Raw genomic sequence first — 22,471 nt, 5'->3', positions numbered from 1 at the left:
TCTCCTCTTTTTCTCTTCTCCTTCTCCTCTTCTTCCTCCTCTTCTCTCCTCCTTTCCTCCTCCCCTCACTCTCCTCCTCCTCTTCTTCCTTGTCCTTTCTCCTCCTCCTTCTCCTCTCTCCTCCTCCTCTCCTCCTTTCCTCCTCCCTCCCTCCTTCTCCTCCACTTCTTGTCCTTTTCTACTCTCCTTTTCTCCTCTTCTCCTTCTTGTCTTCCTCTCCCTCGCTCTCCTCCTCCTCTTCTTCTCTCCTCCTTTTCTCTCCTCCTCCTCCTTTTCTCTCCTCCTCCTCCCCTCCCTCTCCTTCTCCTCCTCTCCTTCCTTGTCCTTTCTCCTCTCCTCCTCCTCCCTCCTCTTCTCCTCCTCCTCTTCTCCTCTCCTCCTTCTTTCTCTCCTCCTCCCCATCTGCTCCTCTTCTTCCCTGTCCTTTTCTCCTTTCCTCCTCTTCTCTCCTCCTCCCCCTCCCTTTCCTCCTCTTCTCCTCTCCTCCTTCTTTTCTCTCCTCCTCCTCCTCCCCCTTCTCCTCTTCCCCCTTTTCTCTTCTCCTCCTCCTCTTCCTCCCCCTCCTCCTTTTCTCCTCCTCCTCCTCCTCCTCCTCCTCTCCGCCTGCGAAGCAGCCCCGGCGAGGCGCGCCGGGAAGGTCCAGCGAGCGCTTGGAAGGCGCGGGGCGCGAACCAGCCAAAGTTTCGCAGCCTTGGCTTCCTTTTGGTCGGCGGTGAGGCGCGACCTCCTTTCTCCCCCAGCGCCTCCAGTCGGAAAAAACACACCGAGCCTTTCCGGAGAGGGCGAGGTTAAAGAAACGCCGGCTCGGAAACCGCCTCCCGCTCCGTCGTAAAGGGACGGAGGACGAAGAGAAGGAGGTGGTCGCGGGCGGCGGTTTCGCCCTCCGCTCGCAGAGCCCGCCGGCAGGTTCCGCTTCGTACGGTCAGGTAAGGAGCGGGGGGGAAAAAACAGCCACAACCACAAGGATTCTCCCTTTTTTTTGCAAGTCACTTTGGGTGGTGAAAGACGGAGCCGAGAAAAGGGCAGGTCCCGTCAGTCTCCTTCGCCTTGTTCGCGCAGGTGTTTGAAATTCCGGACTTGAACGGTTGTACACCTGGTTGTAAGTCCAAGGCAACGCACCGGCCCGCTTGTCCGGCTATTCTGAACGGCTGCTTTACTCTGCCTTAGAATTGTTTTCTATTCTCTTTATTCTATTCTTTATTTCTTCTGTTCTATTGTTTTCCTTCGTTATATCCGATTAATATAGTTATTACACACTCCTACTCATATATATGCTTATATGTTGTATAATTATTTCATGCTCATGCTTATATATACTGTGTGACAAAATAGATAGATAGATAGATAGATAGATAGATAGATAGATAGATAGATAGATAGATAGATAGATAGATAGATAGATAGATAGATAGATAGATAGATAGATAGATAGATAGATAGATAGATGATAGATAGATAGATAGATAGATAGATAGATAGATAGATAGATAGATAGATAGATAGATAGATAGATAGAATGAATTCCGGACCATGGAGCTTATGGTGCTAAAAGGAGGTGATTAAAACAGAAGTGAAATCCAGCAGGTTCTGACAGGTTCTGGCGAACCGGTAGCGGAAATTTTGAGTAGTTCGGAGAACCGGCAAATACCAACCTCTGGCTGGCCCCAGAGTGGGGTGAGAATGGGGATTTTATAATATTCTTCCCCTGGAGTGGGGTGGGAATGGAGATTTTGCAGTATCCTTTCCCCAGGAGTGAGGTGGGAGTGGGGATTCTGCAGTATCCTTCCCTCCAGGAGTGAGGTGGGAGTGGGGATTCTGCAGTATCCTTCCCTCCAGGAGTGAGGTGGGAGTGGGGATTCTGCAGTATCCTTCCCTCCAGGAGTGAGGTGGGAGTGGGGATTCTGCAGTATCCTTCCCTCCAGGAGTGAGGTGGGAGTGGGGATTCTGCAGTATCCTTCCCCCAGGTGTGGGGTGGGGATGGAGATTTTGCAGTATCCTTCCTCCAGGAGTGGGGTGGGGATGGAGATTGTGCAGTAGCCTTCCCCCAGGAAGTGGGGAGGGAATGGAGATTGTGCAGTAGCCTTCCCCCAGGAAGTGGGGAGGGAATGGAGATTGTGCAGTAGCCTTCCCCTGCGACACCCACCAAGCCACGCACACAGAACCGGTAGTAAAAACATTTGGATTTCACCACTGTGGTAAACCTGTTGAACCTTACTAGTAATGGGCAGCTCTGGTTGACTGGTGTGTGTGTGTGTGTGTGTGTGTGTGTGGGATTCTTTAAACTTCACAGTCCAGAAAGTCTTCAAGGGAGCCTCAACTCTTAGACTAGACCCTACCGAATCTCTGGAATTGGAGTTTTCCCAAAGCTTTGTATAGATAGTCCTTGACGTACAACAATTCCCTTAGGGACTTACATTTCACAGATAATGACCTTTCTCACAACGTTCCCCATGGTCCGCGTGATCTCAAGATTCAGACACTTGGCAGCGGGTTCAGACTTATGACCGTTGCTATGTCCTGGGGTCCTGGGTAATGATGCCCTTTTGCGACCTTCTGACGAGAAAAGTCAACAGGGAAGTCAGGTACACGTCACAGCCCGTTGACTTCACCTATCAACTGCAGTGGTTCACGTCACAACTGGGGCAAGAAAGGCCGTAAAGGGGGGGCAAAACGCACTTAACAAAAGGTCTCCCTTAATGACAGAAATGTTGGGCTCGGTTGTGGTCTTAAGTCGAGGACTGCCTGCGTTGCATGCTCTTAAAACAGTCGTCGGCAGCCTTTTGATGAATATGGTGCTCGATGTGTCAACAGTCAATCTAGATCGGGGTCTCCAACCTTGGCAACTTTTAAGACTTGTGGACTTCAAGTCCCAGAATTCCTCAGCCAGCTTTGCTTTGCTGGCTGAGGGATTCTGGGAGTTGAAGTCCACAAGTCTTAAAAGTTGCCAAGGTTGGAGACCCCTGATCTAGAAATAGTGGCAGTGCAGCGACTACTATAAGCTTTCTCTCTGGTCGTATAAGAACTGGGCTAATGGGAGTTGCAGTGGAACATAGCTGGGAGTGACTGGGTTCAGATGTTGAGCTAGACCGGGGAAAATTAATTTTAAGTATCCACTCCCTATCTCTGTGGGCCTCTGTGGTTCAGACTGGTAAGACAGTCTGTTATTAACAGCAGCTGCTTGCAATTACTGCAGGTTCAAGTCCCACTAGGCCCAAGGTTGACTCAGCCTTCCATCCTTTATAAGGTAGATAAAATGAGGACCCAGATTGTTGGGGGCAATAAGTTAATAATAATAATAATAATAATAATAATATTTTAATTTGTATACCGCCCTTCTCCCGAAGGACTCAGGGCGGTGAACAGGCAGATAAAATATAAATACACACAATAATTAAAAACATCCCTTAAAAAACTAATTTAAATGCCCAAAATGTTAAAAAACATACTCCCCCATAAAATCACAAAATTTTAAAAACCCATCCAATAAAAATAAAAATCAGGCTAGTCCAGCCATACGAAATAAATAAGTTTTAAGTTTGCGGCGAAAGGTCCTAAGGTCAGGTAATTGTCGAAGTCCGAGGGGAAGTTCGTTCCACAGGGTCGGAGCCCCCACAGAGAAGGCCCTCCCCCTGGGGGCCGCCAGTCGACACTGTTTGGCTGACGGCACCCTGAGGAGTCCCTCTCTGTGGGAACGTACCGGACGATGGGAGATAGAAGTTGTATATTATATACAAAGTTGACTTTGTATATAATATACAAATGGATGAAGACTATTGCTTGACATAGTGTAAGCCGCCCTGAGTCTTCGGAGAAGGGCGGGATATAAATTTAAATTTTTTTAAAAAAAGGGAGCAATAACTACAGGTAGTCTCAACTTACCATTTATTCATTTAATGACCGCTTGAAGTTTTAGTGGCATGGGAAAAAAAGTGACTTATAACCATTTCTCACACTGATGACCCAGGGTCATGTAATCTAAATTCCGATGCTTGACAACTGACTCAGATTCAGTGTCCTAGAACAGTGTCCTAGCGACAGAAAGTTTGGGCTCAATGGTGGTCGTAAGTCGAGGACTACCTTTATTTCATTAAGATAACTTGGATAGGGAATTCAGTAGCATGTTTGTCACCTTGAATTATTTGAAATAAATACAGTATTTATGTGTGCCTGCACCAGGATAAAAACCCTCCTCCTTCCTTCAGTGACTTTTAGAATTGATATTTGAATGACTTAAGGGGTTGATTCAGAGGAGATAAATGCTGAAAACTGTTTTCAAAAGACTTTTTCACAGCTAGATTTCAGAGAAGACAAATATCAGAAACCCTTTTTTAATAGTTGATGTGTATGAAATCGGTTTTTTAAAAATATTGTTAAGGTCCTTCTTGCTTTTTTATCCAAAGAATTGCTCAACCTTTTTCTAAAGCTCAACTTGAATTTAATGGTCTTATTGATAAAAAGTTGAACTGGCTAAGGATCTTCCATAATCACCCTGCTAGGATAAAGTATACATTTTAAATTAATATCCAGGCAATTATTATAACCATGTTGATGAGTCATTTCTCTGATTACAAGAAACATGATTTCAGTATTACTGTGAGCGAGCCAGTATGTGCTGACCATGTAGCCTAAAATTTGCAAGTTTAGGGCTATTAACAAAGCTGATGAATCTCAAACTTTGTCCTGAAATAGCCAGCAAAGATATTCTATAATATTAGATGCCCTACACTCAATTGTATAGATCGACAACAGGAAGGTCAGTTAACAACTCTGTAGGAACCAGTTAGCTTTTTAATAATGACGCTGTGTTTATATTCACCTTGTTTGCCATCAGAGGCCATGTTTATATGTCATGCTTACTCATAATGAATTTATCCCTGATTTATTTAGCTCAGTTTTCCAGGTAGATATTTCCCCAACATAGTGTTTCCCCAACATAGACTTGTGGGTTGTTACTTATGATTTATTTTATTTAACTAATTCATGTGGCTATTTGTCTTACAACTCGGGTTGGCTCCCAGAGTTAAAATAAGCCAACGTGGATTTATTTTTCGTGTTCAAAACTTTTATTACAGGTAGTCCTCAAATTAAAACCACAATTGAGCCCAAAATTTCTGCTGCTAACACTTAACAGTTGTTAAGCAAACTATGTTATGACTTTTCTTGCCACAGTTATGAGTGAATTGCTACATTTGTTAAGTTAGTAGTAGTAGAGTGTTTAAGACTGCAGGCCCCTGGGTTAAGGAAACTAGGTTTTGTAGGTTTAGCCTAATGAAGAGAAAACTTAGGAGTGATATGACAGCCGGCCTACAATACTTGAAGGGCTGTCAGGGAAGAGGGCATCAATTTATTCTCCTAAGGGCAGAATAAGAAACAATGGGGGGAAGCTTGTTAAAGAAAGACCCAAACTGGAACTAAAGAGAAATTTCCTGAGTACAAGAAAATCATGAAATTAATTCGTGAGTACAATTAATCAGTGGAACAGCTTTCCTCCTGGAGTTGGGGGTGTTCCCTCGCTGGAGGTTCTCAAGAAAAGATTGAACAATCATTTGCCCAGGATGGTATAAAACAGGGGTCTGCAAACTTGGCTCGTTTAAGACTTGTGGACTTCAACTCCCTGGGAGTTGAAGTCCACAAGTCTTAAAAGAGCCAAGTTTGCAGACCCCTGGTATAAAGGTTTTTGCCTTGGGCAGGACATTGGAGTAGAACAGGGGCCTGCAACCTTAAACACCCAAAAAGCCATTTGGACCCATTTCCCACAGAAAAGAAAACACTGGGAGCCACAAAACCTTTCCTGTGCCTGATTATTTCTTGAGCTGCCACAAAGCACAGAAAATATGACTTCAGTAACAGAGTTATTAACACTTGGAACTCACTACCTGACTCTGTGGTCTCTTCTCAAAATCCCCAAAGCTTCAACCAAAAACTGTCTACTATTGAGCTCACCCCATTCCTAAGAGGTCCGTAAGGGGCGTGCATAAGAGCACAAACGTGCCTACCGTTCCTGTCCTATTATTCCCTTTCATTATATCTAATTAATATAGTTATTACATACTTATGCTCATATATAGGCTTATATATTATAAGTTGTTACATGCCAATGCTTATATATACTGTTGTGACAAAATAAATAAAATAAAATAAATAAATAAAAATAAAAGTATTGTATGTAGATGAATTTAACGTTCTGTTTTCTTCTGAAACTTTTCTTTTCTTGGATTTATTCATCATTGGCCTACTGGGGGTTGAAAAGCTCAATAAATCGTGTGCTGGTGGGTGTCGCACATTGGTGGTTGTGATGCATATTTTGAGTGACAGGGAGCTGCAGCAGAGGGGTAAAAGAGCCACAAGTGGCTCCAGGTTGCTGACCCCTGGACTAGAAGAAAGGTCTCTTTCACTTCTAGTAGTCTATGACTAATAACACAACAGTAATAAATGATAACAAAAATAACTGTGGAAACAGTTATTTTTCCATAACAAAGCAATTGTGGAAAATCAATCAATCTATACAGACAGCCAACGTAGCCCTGATGAGGTAAGTCATTGTTCTATATTTTCAAAAGCTAAGGAACTGTGTCTAGAATACATACACCATAGACACTGGTGTGTTTATATAACACACAAAGTTAAAATATTATTTTTAGGTGCATTAGGGGTGATCCCTAGCAGCTGTGGTTTATTTAATAAGTTACGGCTAAACTATGGCAGCAGGATATGTAACCCAAATGTCTTATATCTGGGTGTCTATTTAGAGGCTGACATTAAAGACACTAAGAATGTCGGTACAGTACAACACTGATAAAACTTCAGGATTTAATTGAGAAGGACTTAATATTCTCCCTTGGCCTTCTGTTTGGAAAACGGGAATCTGCCCTGTATACATATCATATGAACTTCTTAGAGCAGGAATCTCCAACCTTGGCAACTTTAAGACTTGTGGACTTCAACTCCCAGAGTTCCTCAGCCAGCAAAACTGGCTGAGGAATTCTGGGAGTTGAAGTCTACAAGTCTTAAAGTTGCCAAGGTTGGAGACCAGAGGTGGGTTTCAGCAGGTTCTTATCAGTTCTGGAGAACCAGCAGAGGAAATTTTGAGTACCGGTAGTAAAAATTCCGACTGTCCCTGCCTCCATCTATTCTCTGCCTCCCAAGTCCTAGCTAATCAGGAGGAAATGGGGATTTGGCAGTATCCTTCCCCTGGAGTTGGGTGGGAATGGAGATTTTACAGTATCTTTCCCCTGCCACGCCCACCAAGCCACACCCACAGAACCAGTAGTAAAAAAAATTGAAACCTACCACTGTTGGAGACCCCTGTCTTAGAGATACCAAACTATGGAATTCTTAGAGAAACTAAATTTATGCCTGTATGCAGAGCTATTCCTGGATCAAGGTTCATTGCTGTTCGCCAGAGAGTAGGTCATTTCATTGGATGGAGATCAAGTGGTTGAAAAGAAGTTGTGCCTTGCATGTGGACCTTGCCCCTTTAACACACTTTAGATTCCTTTATCATCACAAAGTAGTTTTGCAGATAAATCCTGGAACATGACTAAAGGAGGTCACTTTACGTTGGGGTACTAGTTTGGTTACCTGATCAAAAATTCTTAAATATTGCGGGCAGATTGTTCCATGCCTAGAAACGGAAGTCCAACATACCTTAAGAAAAGCAGCTTGGTCTAAGTTTTCTTCCCAGCCACTAATTATGAAATTTACCTCAGATGACATCTCTACTCTGGATTTCATTAGAGCGATGGTTCTCAACCTATTCTTTACCAGTGACCTCCCCCTCCCCCTTTAGTGGCCATGGGGCACGGTCGAGAATTAACTCAAGATTTAAATAACAACATTTCTTCAAGCCTGCATGGACCCACTGTGACAACATCGCAGCCCCCCAGGGCAACCGTTCCTGTGTCTAACCAAGTCATATAGGCCGCACTTGTAGTTTTGTATATGTGTGATTTAGGATATACAAGGTGGGTTGCATGTGTTCTGGACAAAACGGCAGCATTTCAATTTGCTGTCTGTTTATTTATTTGATTTTTATCCCTTCTTTATTCCTTTATAAATAACTCAAGGTGGTGAACATACATGCTTCCCTTCTTGTTCTGACCTAGGCTTCCTGAGACAGTAAAAAGCACACGATTAGTCCCAAAAACATTCTTTTTATTTCAACGGCTGTAAATTCTGTTCATTCCCAGCCCGTAATGAGTCACAAATAGTTTGTAAAGAGTCCGACAGAAGTCTGCCACAGTCCTTCGGGATAAGGCTGATAAGCACCCACTTTTATCTCCCTTGACACGCTGCCAAAGACCTAATTGGCAATTAGCTTTGCAAGGCCACACGGAGCACAGAGTCAAAAGGGAGCTGCAGAATTTAAACCAGCCAGAACAAAGTTGCTTCCTGCAAAGGCTCATGTGCCTTTGCTCCTCCTTTATGTCTTATGGGAAGCGCCAATTATCTCCAAGCCTTACTCCCGAGTCGCCCCTTTTGTCTTAATTGTTCTTGCCTTCTGGCAGCTTTGCGCATGTGCGCACTGGGAACAGGCTCCCCCTGTTCCTCTGCCTCGCTGATGTCCAACTCTGGAGGCTCCGGAGGCAGCACATAACTCCCAGATGGCCCTGGTCCCCTCTTGGCCTCCGATGCAGAGCCCTTGTCTGAGCCTTCCCCAGATTCCAGGACTGGCCCACGTTTCTCCCCAACCTCCTCACTGTCCGACTCTGCTGCCAGCTTCGTAGGCTGCTGGCGGACCATAACACTTCTCCTATGTTCCCTACAAAATCAACCCTGTGAGGTGGATTAGACTGAGAGAGAGTGACTGGCTCCCTCCTTCCCTCCCTCCCTGCCAGATCCACTCTCCCCTCCCCCCCAGCTTTCTTTCTGGCCCAAATCTTGTCCCATTTGTTCAATTTTTGGAGAGTTATCATGCAGATAGGCAGACAGAAAGATGGAAAGAGACTTTACTTTCCAATATACCACTAGATCAGGGGTCACCAACCTTTCGGACCTCAAGGACCACTAAATTCATAATTTTAGATCCTGCGGACCACTAATATGATCTGCCAAATGACTGGCTGGGTGGGTATGGTTAGGTGGTCATGTGACTGAGTGGGTGTGGCCAACTCGATGTCACTCATGTCAAGGGGCACCTCGCCAGCCTCTTCTCCTCTCTCCCAGCCACTCCTCACCTGCCCGCCCAGGCTCCTAGGGCCCCAACAGGAAGCAGTTGTTGCAGCTAAGGAACCACCGTGCGAAAGAGTTGGCAAAACAGCTGGCTCAGTTCAAATTGGATCTGAACAAGAAGGAGGCTCAGCAGAAGCTCCTCACTGAGGACTACGAGCATAGGCTTTCCAAGCAGACGGAAGACCTGCAGGAGTGCAAGGCCAGATAAAGGCACCTGGAGGCTCAGTGGACTGAGATGGTCAGCCAGTTCCAGGCCATGATGCAGTCCCACTGGAACAAGGCCCTCTTTTCTTTGCTGCCAGCCGCGCTTCCCTGCAGCCTTTGCCAAAGCCCCACATCAGGAGGATGAAGCAGACCCCAAGTCAGAATTTCTGTCCCCCTCCGACCCACACAAAAAGACCCCGAAAGGGGAGACTCTCTGCAGCAACACAAACGTTCATTGCATGTATCTGTCCCAGTGGCTGTAGTTGGATGACTTCTGATTTAGTGCAATATAAAAAATGCAAATAATTTTTCTGCGGACCACCAAAATTCTCTCGTGGACCACCAGTGGTCCACGGACCACCAGTTGGTGACCGCTCCACTAGGTTAAACAGTTTTTTTAAAAAAAAAAATACACGAATAACAAAATTATAATGCAGGCAGAGCGTTTTCATCACAGCAGTTTTCATGATAGCTGGTGGAACAGGTCACTGCTAATTTAAAAAAAAAATAGTTTGACACTTAAGCAATCGGAAATGCTGACATGCCAACCTCGTGTATCTCTAATTGTTTTCACAGTACTTCCCCCTTGCGTATCATACCTTTGGATTGTTGAGTAATGAAACCAAATAATCCTTAAGATTCTGTTCAGATATGTTTATTTTCATGTAAAGTTCTCTCTTTGGTGCTATTTTAACATGCCAAATCACATGCCAACTTATATATTGCTATAATGGCAACTTTTTCCGAAAGGTTTCCCTTGCCCAGTTGTGTCCTCCTCTAGTGAGCAATGCTCATCTCTGTTTCTTAGCCGAGGGAGCCAGCATTGTCTGAAGACATTTCCATGGTTATGTGGCCAGCATGGCTTATGCCAAGGCGCATGGAACGCTGTTACCTTCCCACTGATGTGGTACCTATTTATGTACTTGCATTTTCATGCTTTCGAACTGCTAGGTGGGCAGAGCTGAGACAAGTAACAGGAACAACTCACCCTGTTGCATGAGTCTCAAACCAGAGCTGTCAGTTTTCCAGCTGACAAACTCAATGTCTTTAACCACTGAGCCATCGCACCCCCTTGGCGGGGAAAAAAAGTCATGCTTTGAAGAAGTCTACTCTTAAAAGCTACATATGACATAATGTTGCTGGAGGAGCCTGCCTGCCTGACTTACTTGCTTACTTACTTACCTAGGCATGATAGTTTTCGAGTCCTCTGGGTAGGGTATCCTATGACTGTTGGGGACATAATCCTCCCGATGAAACAGGTTGAACGTTTAGGAATGTTCTTGCTACCTTGAGAAATTAGTTGTGGTGATACCTAAAAGTGTTTTGTCAGTTGTGGTTTTAACATGCCCCACAATTTCCTTGATGGAGAGGGTACCCGGTCAATTGAGACTCGACATAAGTCAATGTCAACTCAAAAGCATAAATAGGAAACAACATGATAATTGCAGTTGTATGATTCTTTAGAGATGTGGGATAGACATACCATTATTTAGTCTATTTCAGTTGAGGGGTTTAGTGGCCCTTCTTGATCCAATTTCAAATATTATATTTACATACAAGGAGAGTTTCACCAATTTTCCTCTCTGCCTGCCACACAGAAGAGGGTGTGAGAGAAGAAAAAGGAACATCATCATCTTGCATTTAATTTTAGTATTTATCTCCTACGAGGCATAGGTACTAGGTGGCCAACTCGATGTCACTCATGTCAAGGGGCACCTCGCCAGCCTCTTCTCCTCCCTCCCAGCCACTCCTCACCTGCCCGCCCAGGCTCCTTAGGGCCCCAACAGGAAGCAGTTGTTGCACCTAAGGAGCCACCATGCGAAAGAGTTGGCAAAACAGCTGGCTCAGTTCAAATTGGATCTGAACAAGAAGGAGGCTCAGCAGAAGCTCCTCACTGAGGACTACGAGCATAGCTTTCCAAGCAGACGGAAGACCTGCAGGAGTGCAAGGCCAGATAAAGGCACCTGGAGGCTCAGTGGACTGAGATGGTCAGCCAGTTCCAGGCCATGATGCAGTCCCACTGGAACGAGGCCCTCTTTTCTTTGCTGCCAGTGGCGCTTCCCTGCAGCCTTTGCCAAAGCCCCACATCAGGAGGATGAAGCAGACCCCAAGTCAGAATTTCTCCCCTCCCTCCGACCGTAGAAAAAGACCCCGAAAGGGGAGACTCTCTGCAGCAACACAAACGTTCATTGCATGTATCTGTTCCAGTGGCTGTAGTTTGATGACTTCTGATTTAGTGCAATATAAAAAATGCAAATAATTTTTCTGCGGACCACCAAAATTCTCTCGTGGACCACCAGTGGTCCACGGACCACCAGTTGGTGACCGTTCCACTAGGTTAAACAGTTTTTTTAAAAAAAAAAAAATACACGAATAACAAAACTATAATGCAGGCAGAGCATTTTCATCACAGCAGTTTTCATGACAGCTGGTGGAACAGGTCACTGCTAATTTTAAAAAAAAATAGTTTGACACTTAAGCAATCGGAAATGCTGACATGCCAACCTCGTGTATCTCTAATTGTTTTCGCAGTACTTCCCCCTTGCGTATCATACCTTTGGATTGTTGAAAAAAAGGGGCCAGTAATGAAACCAAATAATCCTTAAGATTCTGTTCAGATATGTTTATTTTCATGTAAAGTTCTCTCTTTGGTGCTATTTTAACATGCCAAATCACATGCTAACTTATATATTGCTATAATGGCAACTTTTTCCGAAAGGTTTCCCTTGCCCAGTTGTGTCCTCCTCTAGTGAGCAATGCTCATCTCTGTTTCTTAGCCGAGGGAGCCAGCATTGTCTGAAGACATTTCCATGGTTATGTGGCCAGCATGGCTTATGCCAAGGCGCATGGAATGCTGTTACCTTCCCACTGATGTGGTACCTATTTATGTGCTTGCATTTGCATGCTTTCGAACTGCTAGGTGGGCAGAGCTGAGACAAGTAACAGGAACAACTCACCCTGTTGCATGAGTCTCAAACCAGAGCTGTCGGTTTTCCAGCTGACAAACTCAATGTCTTTAACCACTGAGCCATCGCACCCCCTTGGGGGGGGAAAAAAGTCATGCTTTGAAGAAGTCTACTCTTAAAAGCTACATATGACATAAATGTTGCTGGAGGAGCCTGCCTGCCTGCCTGCCTGACTTACTTACTTACTTACCTAGGCATGATAGTTTTCGAGTCCTCTGGGTAGGGTATCCTATGACTGTTGGGGACATAATCCTCCCGATGAAACAGGTTGAACGTTTAGGAATGTCCTTGCTACCTTGAGAAATTAGTTGTGGTGATACCTAAAAGTGTTTTGTCAGTTGTGGTTTTAACATGCCCCACAATTTCCTTGATGGAGAGGGTACCGAGTCAATTGAGACTCGACATAAGTCAGTGTCAGTAGAAACAACTCAAAAGCATAAATAGGAAACGACATGATAATTGCAGTTGTATGATTCTTTAGAGATGTGGGATAGACATACCATTATTTAGTCTATTTCAGTTGAGGGGTTTAGTGGCCCTTCTTGATCCAATTTCAAATATTATATTTACATACAAGGAGAGTTTCACCAATTTTCCTCTCTGCCTGCCACACAGAAGAGGGTGTGAGAGAAGAAAAAGGAACATCATCATCTTGCATTTAATTTTAGTATTTATCTCCTACGAGGCATAGGTACTAGGTGCATTTCTTAAACATTTTGTTGTCATGGACATTCAGAAAATGCAAGGACCACTGACTTAAACACATACATTTTTAATCTCCCACAGAATCTCAAGTTTACATTTTCAATGTATACGATAATGATTATTATTAATATTTAACTCTGCCTTCTTATCTTTTTTTTTTATTTTAAAGGTCTTTTCATTAGATTTTGTAACTCAAAATATTTAGCCGAAATCATTTTCCCCTTGAATAATTTTATGTATTTCCTGCTTTACAATAAGAACTCTGTAGCTTTATGACATTAGTTGACAAAATTTCAGAACATAATACTTCAGAGGATTGTGTGGGAGTTGGGGAATGGATATCCAGCCCAATTACAGTTTTAGATACTCATCGGTGTTATTTCCTGTTCACACATTATTTGCTTGCTTATATAAGACATCAATTCCACTTGGCATAGCAGATAAAATACCGTATTTTTCAGAGTATAGGACGCACCTTTTTCCTCTAAAAAAGAGGGTGAAAAACTGGGTGCGTCTTATACTCCGAATGTAGCCCTGCCCAGCTTCTCAAATGGAGGTTTCAGAGGCTGAAAAAAGCATCAGAAACTAAGCTTCAGAAAAAAAGCCCCCAGAGCTTCAGAAAAAAAGCCCCAAAAAGAGCTTCAGAAAAAAAGCCCCCAAACCGAGCTTCAGAAAAAAAGCCGCCAAACAGAGCTTCAGAGGCTTTTTTTCTGAAGCTGTTTCGGAGGCTTTCAGAGGCAGGAAAAAAAGCAAAAAAAAGCAAGGCACAGAGCTCACAACCAAGGAACCTGTTGCTAAAATTCACTTCTGGGAACAGCTGATTGCGGGTATTCCGGGAGGCCGATCCACCTGCCAATCAGTTTTTTTCTTATTTTCCTCCCCAAAAACTAAGGTGCATCTTATACTCCGGTATGTCTTATACTCCAAAAAATACGGTAATAATACTGGTAACTCTAAAAGTAACTGCACTTGCAACCTCTTCATCATTGTCCTAGACCAGGGGTATCAAACTCAAGGCCTGGGGCCCGGATCCAGCTTGCAGGATACTTAGATCTGGCCCGCGGGGCCACCCAGGAAAGAGCAAAGGTCCGGCCCACAGTGCTTCTGCAAGCAAAAACGGGCTCCTGAGCTCCATTTTCACTGGCAGAGGGTTGCAGGAGGCTGTGGCAGCCAAAAACGGAGCTCAGGAGCCCGTTTTCGCTGGCAAAGCACTTGGGCCACCACAGGTGCCCCCAACAGGAGTGACATCGAGCTGGCCACGCCCACCCCAGCCCCCCAAGGTCAAACACAACCCTGACGCGGCCTTCGATGAAATCGAGTTTGACACCCCTGCCCTAACTGAAGTTGCTTTTTATAGAATAGAATAGAATTTTATTGGCCAAGTGTGATTGGACACACAAGGAATTTGTCTTGGTGCATATGCTCTCAGTGTACATAAAAGAAAAGATACGTTCATCAAGGTACAACATTTACAACACAATTGATGGTCAATATATCAATATAAATCATAAGGATTGCCAGCAACAAGTTATAGTCATACAGTCATAAGTGGAAAGAGATTGGTGATGGGAACTATGAGAAGATTAATAGTAGTGCAGATTCAGTAAATAGTTTGACAGTGTTGATGGAATTATTTGTAGCTTTTTGTAGCTTCATGCTATTTGTACTTTTCCGTTAATTAATTTTCAGTCACGATCCGTTTTTGTGAACCAAGTAAGGAAAATCCAGCCTCCTCAATAAATAGCAAAAGGAACTTGAAGAAACGTAAAAAGTTGAGAAACATAAAGCATGAAAAATAGCTAGGTAAACTGGTATTTAATCTATGTAAACTGGTATGCAAACGATGTAATCTCGACCGTGGTCTGCATTACCAACACGAAGGGCTCCTGGAAAGTGATGGGCTGCACCCCACAAGAACCAGGAAGAATGTATTCAGAAAATAAGTGCCTCAGCTTATCCAAAGAGCTTTAAACTAAAACTAAGTGGTGTTTTCCAAAAACACCACACTACCTAACCAGAGCATATAAAACATTTGTTAGACCAATTCTAGAATACAGCTCACCTGCTTGGAACCCTCACCACATCTCTGACATCAACACAATTGAACGTGTCCAGAAATATTTTACAAAAAGAGTTCTCCATTCCTCTGAAAACAATAAAATACCCTATCCCACCAGACTTGAAATCCTAGGCTTAGAAAACTTGGAACTCCGTCGCCTTCGACAAGACCTAAGTTTAACTCACAGAATCATCTATTGTAATGTCCTTCCTGTCAAAGACTACTTCAGCTTTAATTGCAATAATACTAGAGCAACTAATAGATTTAAACTTAATGTCAACCGCTTTAATCTAGATTGCAGAAAATATGACTTCTGTAACAGAACCATCAGTGCTTGGAATACTTTACCTGACTCTGTGGTCTCTTCCCATAATCCTAAAAGCTTTAACCAAAAACTTTCTACTATTGACCTCACCCCATTCCTAAGAGGACCATAAGGGGCGTGCATAAGCGCACAAACGTACCTACCATTCCTGTCCTATTGTTTTTCTTTTCTTCTTCCTATATATATATATATGCTTATACCTCCTATATTTACTCATATATATGTTTATATACTATATAATCTTTTTGTATGATACCTACATATATTGTTGTGACAAAATAAATAAATAAATAAATAAATAAATAAAAAGTGGGGGTGGAAGGTGACCAATTTTTAGGATTGAATCCCAAGCATAAGCCCCAAGACAACCAATCAAACAAGGGGGTAGGGAGTGATGGGAAGGAAGAAAACCTCAGATATAAAGCAGGAGAGGTAGAAAGTATACCCAGGGTCAGCCATAAAGGACTCAGATGCCTATGCACTAATGCTCAAACTTTAGAGGAAAGGGTGAATTTAAAGTACTAGTACAGTGATAGCCCCAGAGCTTCAGAAAAAGCCCCAAAAGAGCTTCAGAAAAAGCCCCAAACCGAGCTTCAGAAAAAGCCCCAAAAGAGCTTCAGAGGCTTTTTTTCTGAAGCTGTTTCGGAGGCTTTCAGAGGCAGGAAAAAAAGCAAAAAAAAGCAAGGCACAGAGCTCACAACCAAGGAACCTGTTGCTAAAATTCACTTCTGGGAACAGCTGATTGCGGGTATTCCGGGAGGCCGATCCACCTGCCAATCAGTTTTTTCTTATTTTCCTCCCCAAAACTAAGGTGCATCTTATACTCCGCATGTCTTATACTCCAAAAATACGGTAATAATACTGGTAACTCTAAAAGTAACTGCACTTGCAACCTCTTCATCATTGTCCTAGACCAGGGGTATCAAACTCAAGGCCTGGGGCCCGGATCCAGCTTGCAGGATACTTAGATCTGGCCCGCGGGGCCACCCAGGAAAGAGCAAAGGTCCGGCCCACAGTGCTTCTGCAAGCAAAAACGGGCTCCTGGGCTCCATTTTCACTGGCAGAGGGTTGCAGGAGGCTGTGGCAGCCAAAAACGGAGCTCAGGAGCCCGTTTTCGCTGGCAAAGCACTTGGGCCACCACAGGTGCCCCCAACAGGAGTGACATCGAGCTGGCCACGCCCACCCTGGCCACGCCCACCCCAGCCCCCCAAGGTCAAACACAACCCTGACGCGGCCTTCGATGAAATCGAGTTTGACACCCCTGCCCTAACTGAAGTTGCTTTTTATAGAATAGAATAGAATTTTATTGGCCAAGCGTGATTGGACACACAAGGAATTTGTCTTGGTGCATATGCTCTCAGTGTACATAAAAGAAAAGATACGTTCATCAAGGTACAACATTTACAACACAATTGATGGTCAATATATCAATATAAATCATAAGGATTGCCAGCAACAAGTTATAGTCATACAGTCATAAGTGGAAAGAGATTGGTGATGGGAACTATGAGAAGATTAATAGTAGTGCAGATTCAGTAAATAGTTTGACAGTGTTGATGGAATTATTTGTAGCTTTTTGTAGCTTCATACTATTTGTACTTTTCCGTTAATTAATTTTCAGTCACGATCCGTTTTTGTGAACCAAGTAAGGAAAACCCAGCCTCCTCAATAAATAGCAAAAGGAACTTGAAGAAACGTAAAAAGTTGAGAAACATAAAGCATGAAAAATAGCTAGGTAAACTGGTATTTAATCTATGTAAACTGGTATGCAAACTATGTAAACTCAACCGTGGTCTGCATTACCAACACGAAGGGCTCCTGGGAAGTGATGGGCTGCACCTCACAAGAACCAGGAAGAATGTATTCAGAAAATAAGTGCCTCAGCTTATCCAAAGAGCTTTAAACTAAAACTAAGTGGGGGTGGAAGGTGACCAATTTTTAGGATTGAATCCCAAGCATAAGCCCCAAGACAACCAATCAAACAAGGGGGTAGGGAGTGATGCCAGTGAAAACAGAGCTCCGGAGGGGCACCATTTTCACTGGCAGAGGGTTGCAGGAGGCTGTGGCAGCCAAAAATGAAGCTCAGGAGCCCGTTTTCACTGACAGAAACACCGCGGGCCGGTCCTTCGCTGTTTTCAGGGCAGCCCCGTGGGCCAGATCTAAGTACCTTGTGGGCCAGATCCAGCCCCTGAGCCTTGAGTTTGACACCCCTGCCCCAGAGGTGGGTTTCAGCAGGTTCTGACCAGTTCTGGAGAACCGGTAGCAGAAATTTTGAGTAGTTCAGATAACCGGTAGTAAAAATTCTGACTGGCCCCGCCCTCATCTATTCTCTGCCTCTCAATTCCCAGCTGATTGGGAGGAAGTGGGAATTTTTACAGTAACCTTCCTCTGGAGTGGGGTGGGAATGGAGATTTTACAGTATTTATTTTTTTTATTTTATTTATTTGTCAAACACAACAATATATATAAGTATAAGCATGAAATAACCATACGAATTGGATACAATCAAAGGGAACTTTAGGACGGAACGGTAGGCACACTGGTGCTCTTATGCATGCCCCTTACAGACCTCTTAGGAATGGGGTGAGGTCAATACTAGATAGTCTTTGGTTGAAGCTTTGGGGATTTTGGGAAGAGACCACAGAGTCTGGTAGTGCATTCCAGGCATTAACAACTCTGTTACTGAAGTCATATTTTCTACAATCAAGATTGGAGCGATTCACATTAAGTTTAAATCTATTGTGTACTTGTGTATTGTTGCGATTGAAGCTGAAGTAGTCTTCGACAGGAAGGACATTGTAGCAGATGATTTTATGAGTTATACTCAGATCATGCCTGAGTATCCTTCCCCTGAAGCGGGGAGGGAATGGAGATTTTACAGTATCCTTCCCCTGCCACGCCTACCAAGCCATGCCACACCCACCAAGCCACACCCACAGAACCGGTAGTAAAAAAATTTGAAACCCACCACTGCCCTGCCCTTAGACTTAAGGTGATTATGTGCAGTAGGTTTAATTTCAGGAGCTTAAGTCATGCAAATTTGAAAAAACTTCCTTAGGTGAAGATGTTTAGCCATATACATTAATAAAAAGGGAGGTGAGATTCTGCCTAAGAAAGCTGTGGAATATCAGGGCATCTCCAGTTCCAAACTAAGAGTTCTTGTGACCCTGGGATGCACATAAGGACCTCAAGTGATGATCTTAGTTTTTTTTTTTAATTTCTTTTTGTCACAACAGTATACACAAACGTTGTCATAAATAAAACAACATATCTTGAAGAAATATATATATATATAAGTAAAAAAAATATGCATCAACTATATTAATTTGATATAATGAAGGGAACAATAAGACAGGAACGGTAGGCACTTTTGTGCTCTTATGCACGCCCCTTATAGTCCTCTTAGGAATGGGGTGAGGTCAATAGTAGACAGTTTTTGGTTGAAGATTTTGGGATTTTGAGTAGAGACTATGGAGTCAGGTAATGACCATCAAGTTTGTACTTGTTGATAGGATTCTTTTTTCCAATATGTAAGACTGAGCATTTGCTGGTTGAGATTTGGAGTTGCCAAGTTTTAGACCAATCAGAAATTAAGTCGAGGTCTTCTTGAAGGGTAGAAGTATTATTAGTGGTATTAAATAGTTAAGCTAGCAGGTTTCAAGGAGAAGGAAGGGAGAATCTTCAGATATTCTGCTCTCAAAAATGCTCAGCATAACTTTGAATTGGATCCCGCAAAGCTGGCTGAGGAACTCTGGGACTTGAAGTCCACAAGTCTTAAAGTGGCCAAGGTTGGAGACCCCCTGATTTATAGCGTAAATACACCAACGCAAGTAAAGAAGAAATAATGGTCAAAAATATTTCTGTTTTGCTGTTTTCTAGTGCAATTACAGCCCAGACAAAATCTTTTCAATGTCCACTTTAAGAGACCACAGAGTCTGGTAGTGCATTCCAAGCATTAACAACTCTGTTACAGAAGTCATATTTTCTGCAATCAAGTTTGAATCAGTTGACATTAAGCTTGAATCTATTTTTTGCTCTTGTAATATTGTGATTGAAGCTGAAGTAGTCTTTTACGGGAAGGATATTGCAATAGATGATTTTGTGTGTTAAACACAGGTCATGTCGAAGTCGATGGAGTTGTAAGTTTTCTAATCCCAGGATTTCAAGCCTGTTGGTATAAGGTATTTTGTTGTTTTCGGAGGAGCGAAGAACTCTTCTAGTAAAATATTTCTGGACGCGTTCTATTGTATTTATGTCAGAGATGTGGTATGGGTTCCAGACGGATGAGCTGTATTCAAGAATGTTTTGGCAAATGTTTTGTATGCTCTAGTTAGTAGTGTAGAGTTTTTGGAAAAGAAGCTGCGTAAAATTAGGTTTACAACTCTTAGGGCCTTTTTTGCTATGTAGTTGCAGCGGGCTTTGGCATTAAGGTCATTTGATATGAGAACTCCAAGATCTTTGACAGGGTGGGGATCGTCAGTAAGGTAATGACCATCAAGTTTGTACTTGTTGATAGGATTCTTTTTTCCAATATGTAAGACTGAGCATTTGCTGGTTGAGATTTGGAGTTGCCAAGTTTTAGACTAATCAGAAATTAAGTCGACGTCTTCTTGAAGGGTAGAAGTATTATTAATGGTATTAAATAGTTAAGCTAGCAGGTTTCAAGGAGAAGGAAGGGAGAATCTTCAGATATTCTGCTCTCAAAAATGCTCAGCATAACTTTGAATTGGATCCCGCAAAGCTGGCTCAGGGGAGGAACTCTGGGACTTGAAGTCCACAAGTCTTAAAGTGGCCAAGGTTGGAGACCCCCTGATTTATAGCGTAAATACACCAACGCAAGTAAAGAAGAAATAATGGTCAAAAATATTTCTGTTTTGCTGTTTTCTAGTGCAATTACAGCCCAGACAAAATCTTTTCAATGTCCACTTTAAGAGACCCACTTTAAACCATCACACAAAAATTTTCATTTGGGTTGTTAAGACTGCTAAACCACTGATGTCCGTCTTCAATTATGCTTCCTCTGCCTACCGCATGCTATTTCCTCTTTCTCACAGTCACACGATATACAAGCGGTTTTTCCCCTCTTCCTCAAAAGTTGTTTCTCCCCCTCTCATTTGTCTTTTTGTGTGTGTGTGTGTGCTATTGCTATTCATCTTGGCTTCAGTTAATTCCCTTGAGCTTTTTATCTTCTAACCTTTGTACGTCGTTTATGATGGCCCCATGGGACAGAAGAACCATTGCACGAGGCCTGTTTTCCAGGGAATAACCCTTATTTCTAAGAGCTTTTAGCAGTGAGTGCAAAGTTGCTTATTCAGTTGTGAACCTCTGATGCTGGCGTGGCTCAGGCACCAATGGAGGAGAAAAAGGATCAGGAGAAAGGTATCTCATTTTTCTAATCTGCCCCACTCTGTTAACTTTCTATTTCTGTAAAAATTCCGCTGTTTTCTCTTGACTTTTAAGTAATGGACGTTTGGCTAAAGTGGATAGGATGGGAATATTGCCTGTACAATTAGATTGGTACAACTTGTTGCTGGAGGAATATTTGCTGGAGAACAACAGTTGTGGTTCTTAGTTGTTCTTTCCCAGGGCTCTGGTCTTTCTTTTCGCTTAGAAGACTGAACTGTGTTTGACTCATAAGGGCACATTCAGGCAGACATGCTGAATGTGCCATTTTATGAAGTGGCACAATTTGTTCTGCCTACCTATCAGGACTACATACGGTCTCTACTCTGCCTTGAGCAGAGTAAAGCCGCGAGCGCTACTACTATGCTAACAGACGAGTAAGGAGCAACAATTGATGGGTTTCTATGCCAGCGGGAAAGCAGCCACCAATCACTCCCTCAACGTGGATGGCTTTGGTTGGGGAAGGAGGCAAATCTTGATAGACAGAATGATAGGTTTAGCAATAGCAATAGGAGTTAGACTTATATACCGCTCCATAGTGTCTTACAGCACTCTCTGAGCTGTTTGCAAATGTCAGCATATTGCCCCCAACAATCTGGGTCCTCATTTTACCCAACTCAGAAGGATGGAAGGCTGACTCAACATTGAGCTGGTCAGGATCAAACGGGTTATGGGCAGAGTTTGCCTGCAATACTGCATTTTAACTACTGCACCACCACAGTTTCTTTAGCTCTCTACCGTATTTTTTTGGAGTATAAGACGCACATTAGTTTTAGGAAAACAAGAAAAAAAAAATTCTGCCTCTGTCTACCAGCATCCGTCGGTATTCATTTGGCTAGCGTCCTTGCAGCGAAGAGCTAATAGCCTGGTCAGCTTCAGCACATTATTGCAGCCTGATTTAACATGAGCAGCTGATTGGCAGGTGGATCGGACTCCCTGAATATCCCCAAACAGCTGTTCCAGGCTGCAGGGATTGCCAAAGACCATCGCCGCCTCCTTGCTTCATATTTTTGGCCTCTGTGCCTTGCATTTTTGGCCTCTGAACGCTCCATTTCAGATTCATTCCAGGCTGCGGGGATCACCACAGCACAGCACCACCGATCGCTGCCTCCGTGCATTGCGTTTTTGGGTTTACCCATCCTTCTGAGTTGGGTAAAATGAGGACCCAGATTGTTGGGGGCAATATGCTGACATTTGCAAACAGCTCAGAGAGTGCTGTAAGACACTATGGAGCGGTATATAAGTCTAACTCCTATTGCTATTGCTAAACCTATCATTCTGTCTATCAAGATTTGCCTCCTTCCCCAACCAAAGCCATCCACGTTGAGGGAGTGATTGGTGGCTGCTTTCCCGCTGGCATAGAAACCCATCAACCCATCACACGCCCCATTTTTGTTCTTGGCGCATCGCATTTTGGGACGGTTCCAGGTGGCGGGGATCGCTGCCCACCAATCCTCGCTGCTGCCCATCCCCGCTGCCTGGAACCACCCAAAAACGCAACACGCAGAGGCCAAAAACAGGGCATGTGGAGGCCGAAAATACAACGCGTGGAGGCTGAAAATGCAATGTGCGGAGGCGGCAATCGGCAGCGATATGCCCACATATCCCCACAGCCTAGAACGGGTCTAAAATGGATTG

The 22,471-nt window shown here is 43.5% G+C and overlaps 1 protein-coding gene across 8 annotated transcripts in view; it reads left to right on the top strand.

Annotated features, from left to right (window-relative positions):
* The first annotated feature begins 487 nt into the window (after positions 1 to 487).
* Positions 488 to 22,471, top strand: part of LOC131202771 (tyrosine-protein kinase Tec-like) — a 144,004-nt gene continuing 122,020 nt past the window's right edge. For 2 of the 8 annotated variants that reach the window (XM_058192039.1, XM_058192037.1), the window contains exon 1: positions 506 to 926. The gene's annotated coding sequence lies outside the window, so the exon portion shown is untranslated. Of the gene's footprint in view, positions 927 to 22,471 lie in introns of all 8 variants that reach the window. The other 6 variants (XM_058192026.1, XM_058192024.1, XM_058192031.1 and 3 more) reach the window with 6 other exon arrangements.

The sequence above is a fragment of the Ahaetulla prasina genome, chromosome 8 (genome assembly GCF_028640845.1).
Source record: "Ahaetulla prasina isolate Xishuangbanna chromosome 8, ASM2864084v1, whole genome shotgun sequence".
In the NCBI taxonomy this organism is placed as follows: Eukaryota; Metazoa; Chordata; class Lepidosauria; order Squamata; family Colubridae; genus Ahaetulla; species Ahaetulla prasina.
Note: the sequence above shows the minus strand (reverse complement) of the source record. Positions and strands in the feature narration are given on the sequence as shown.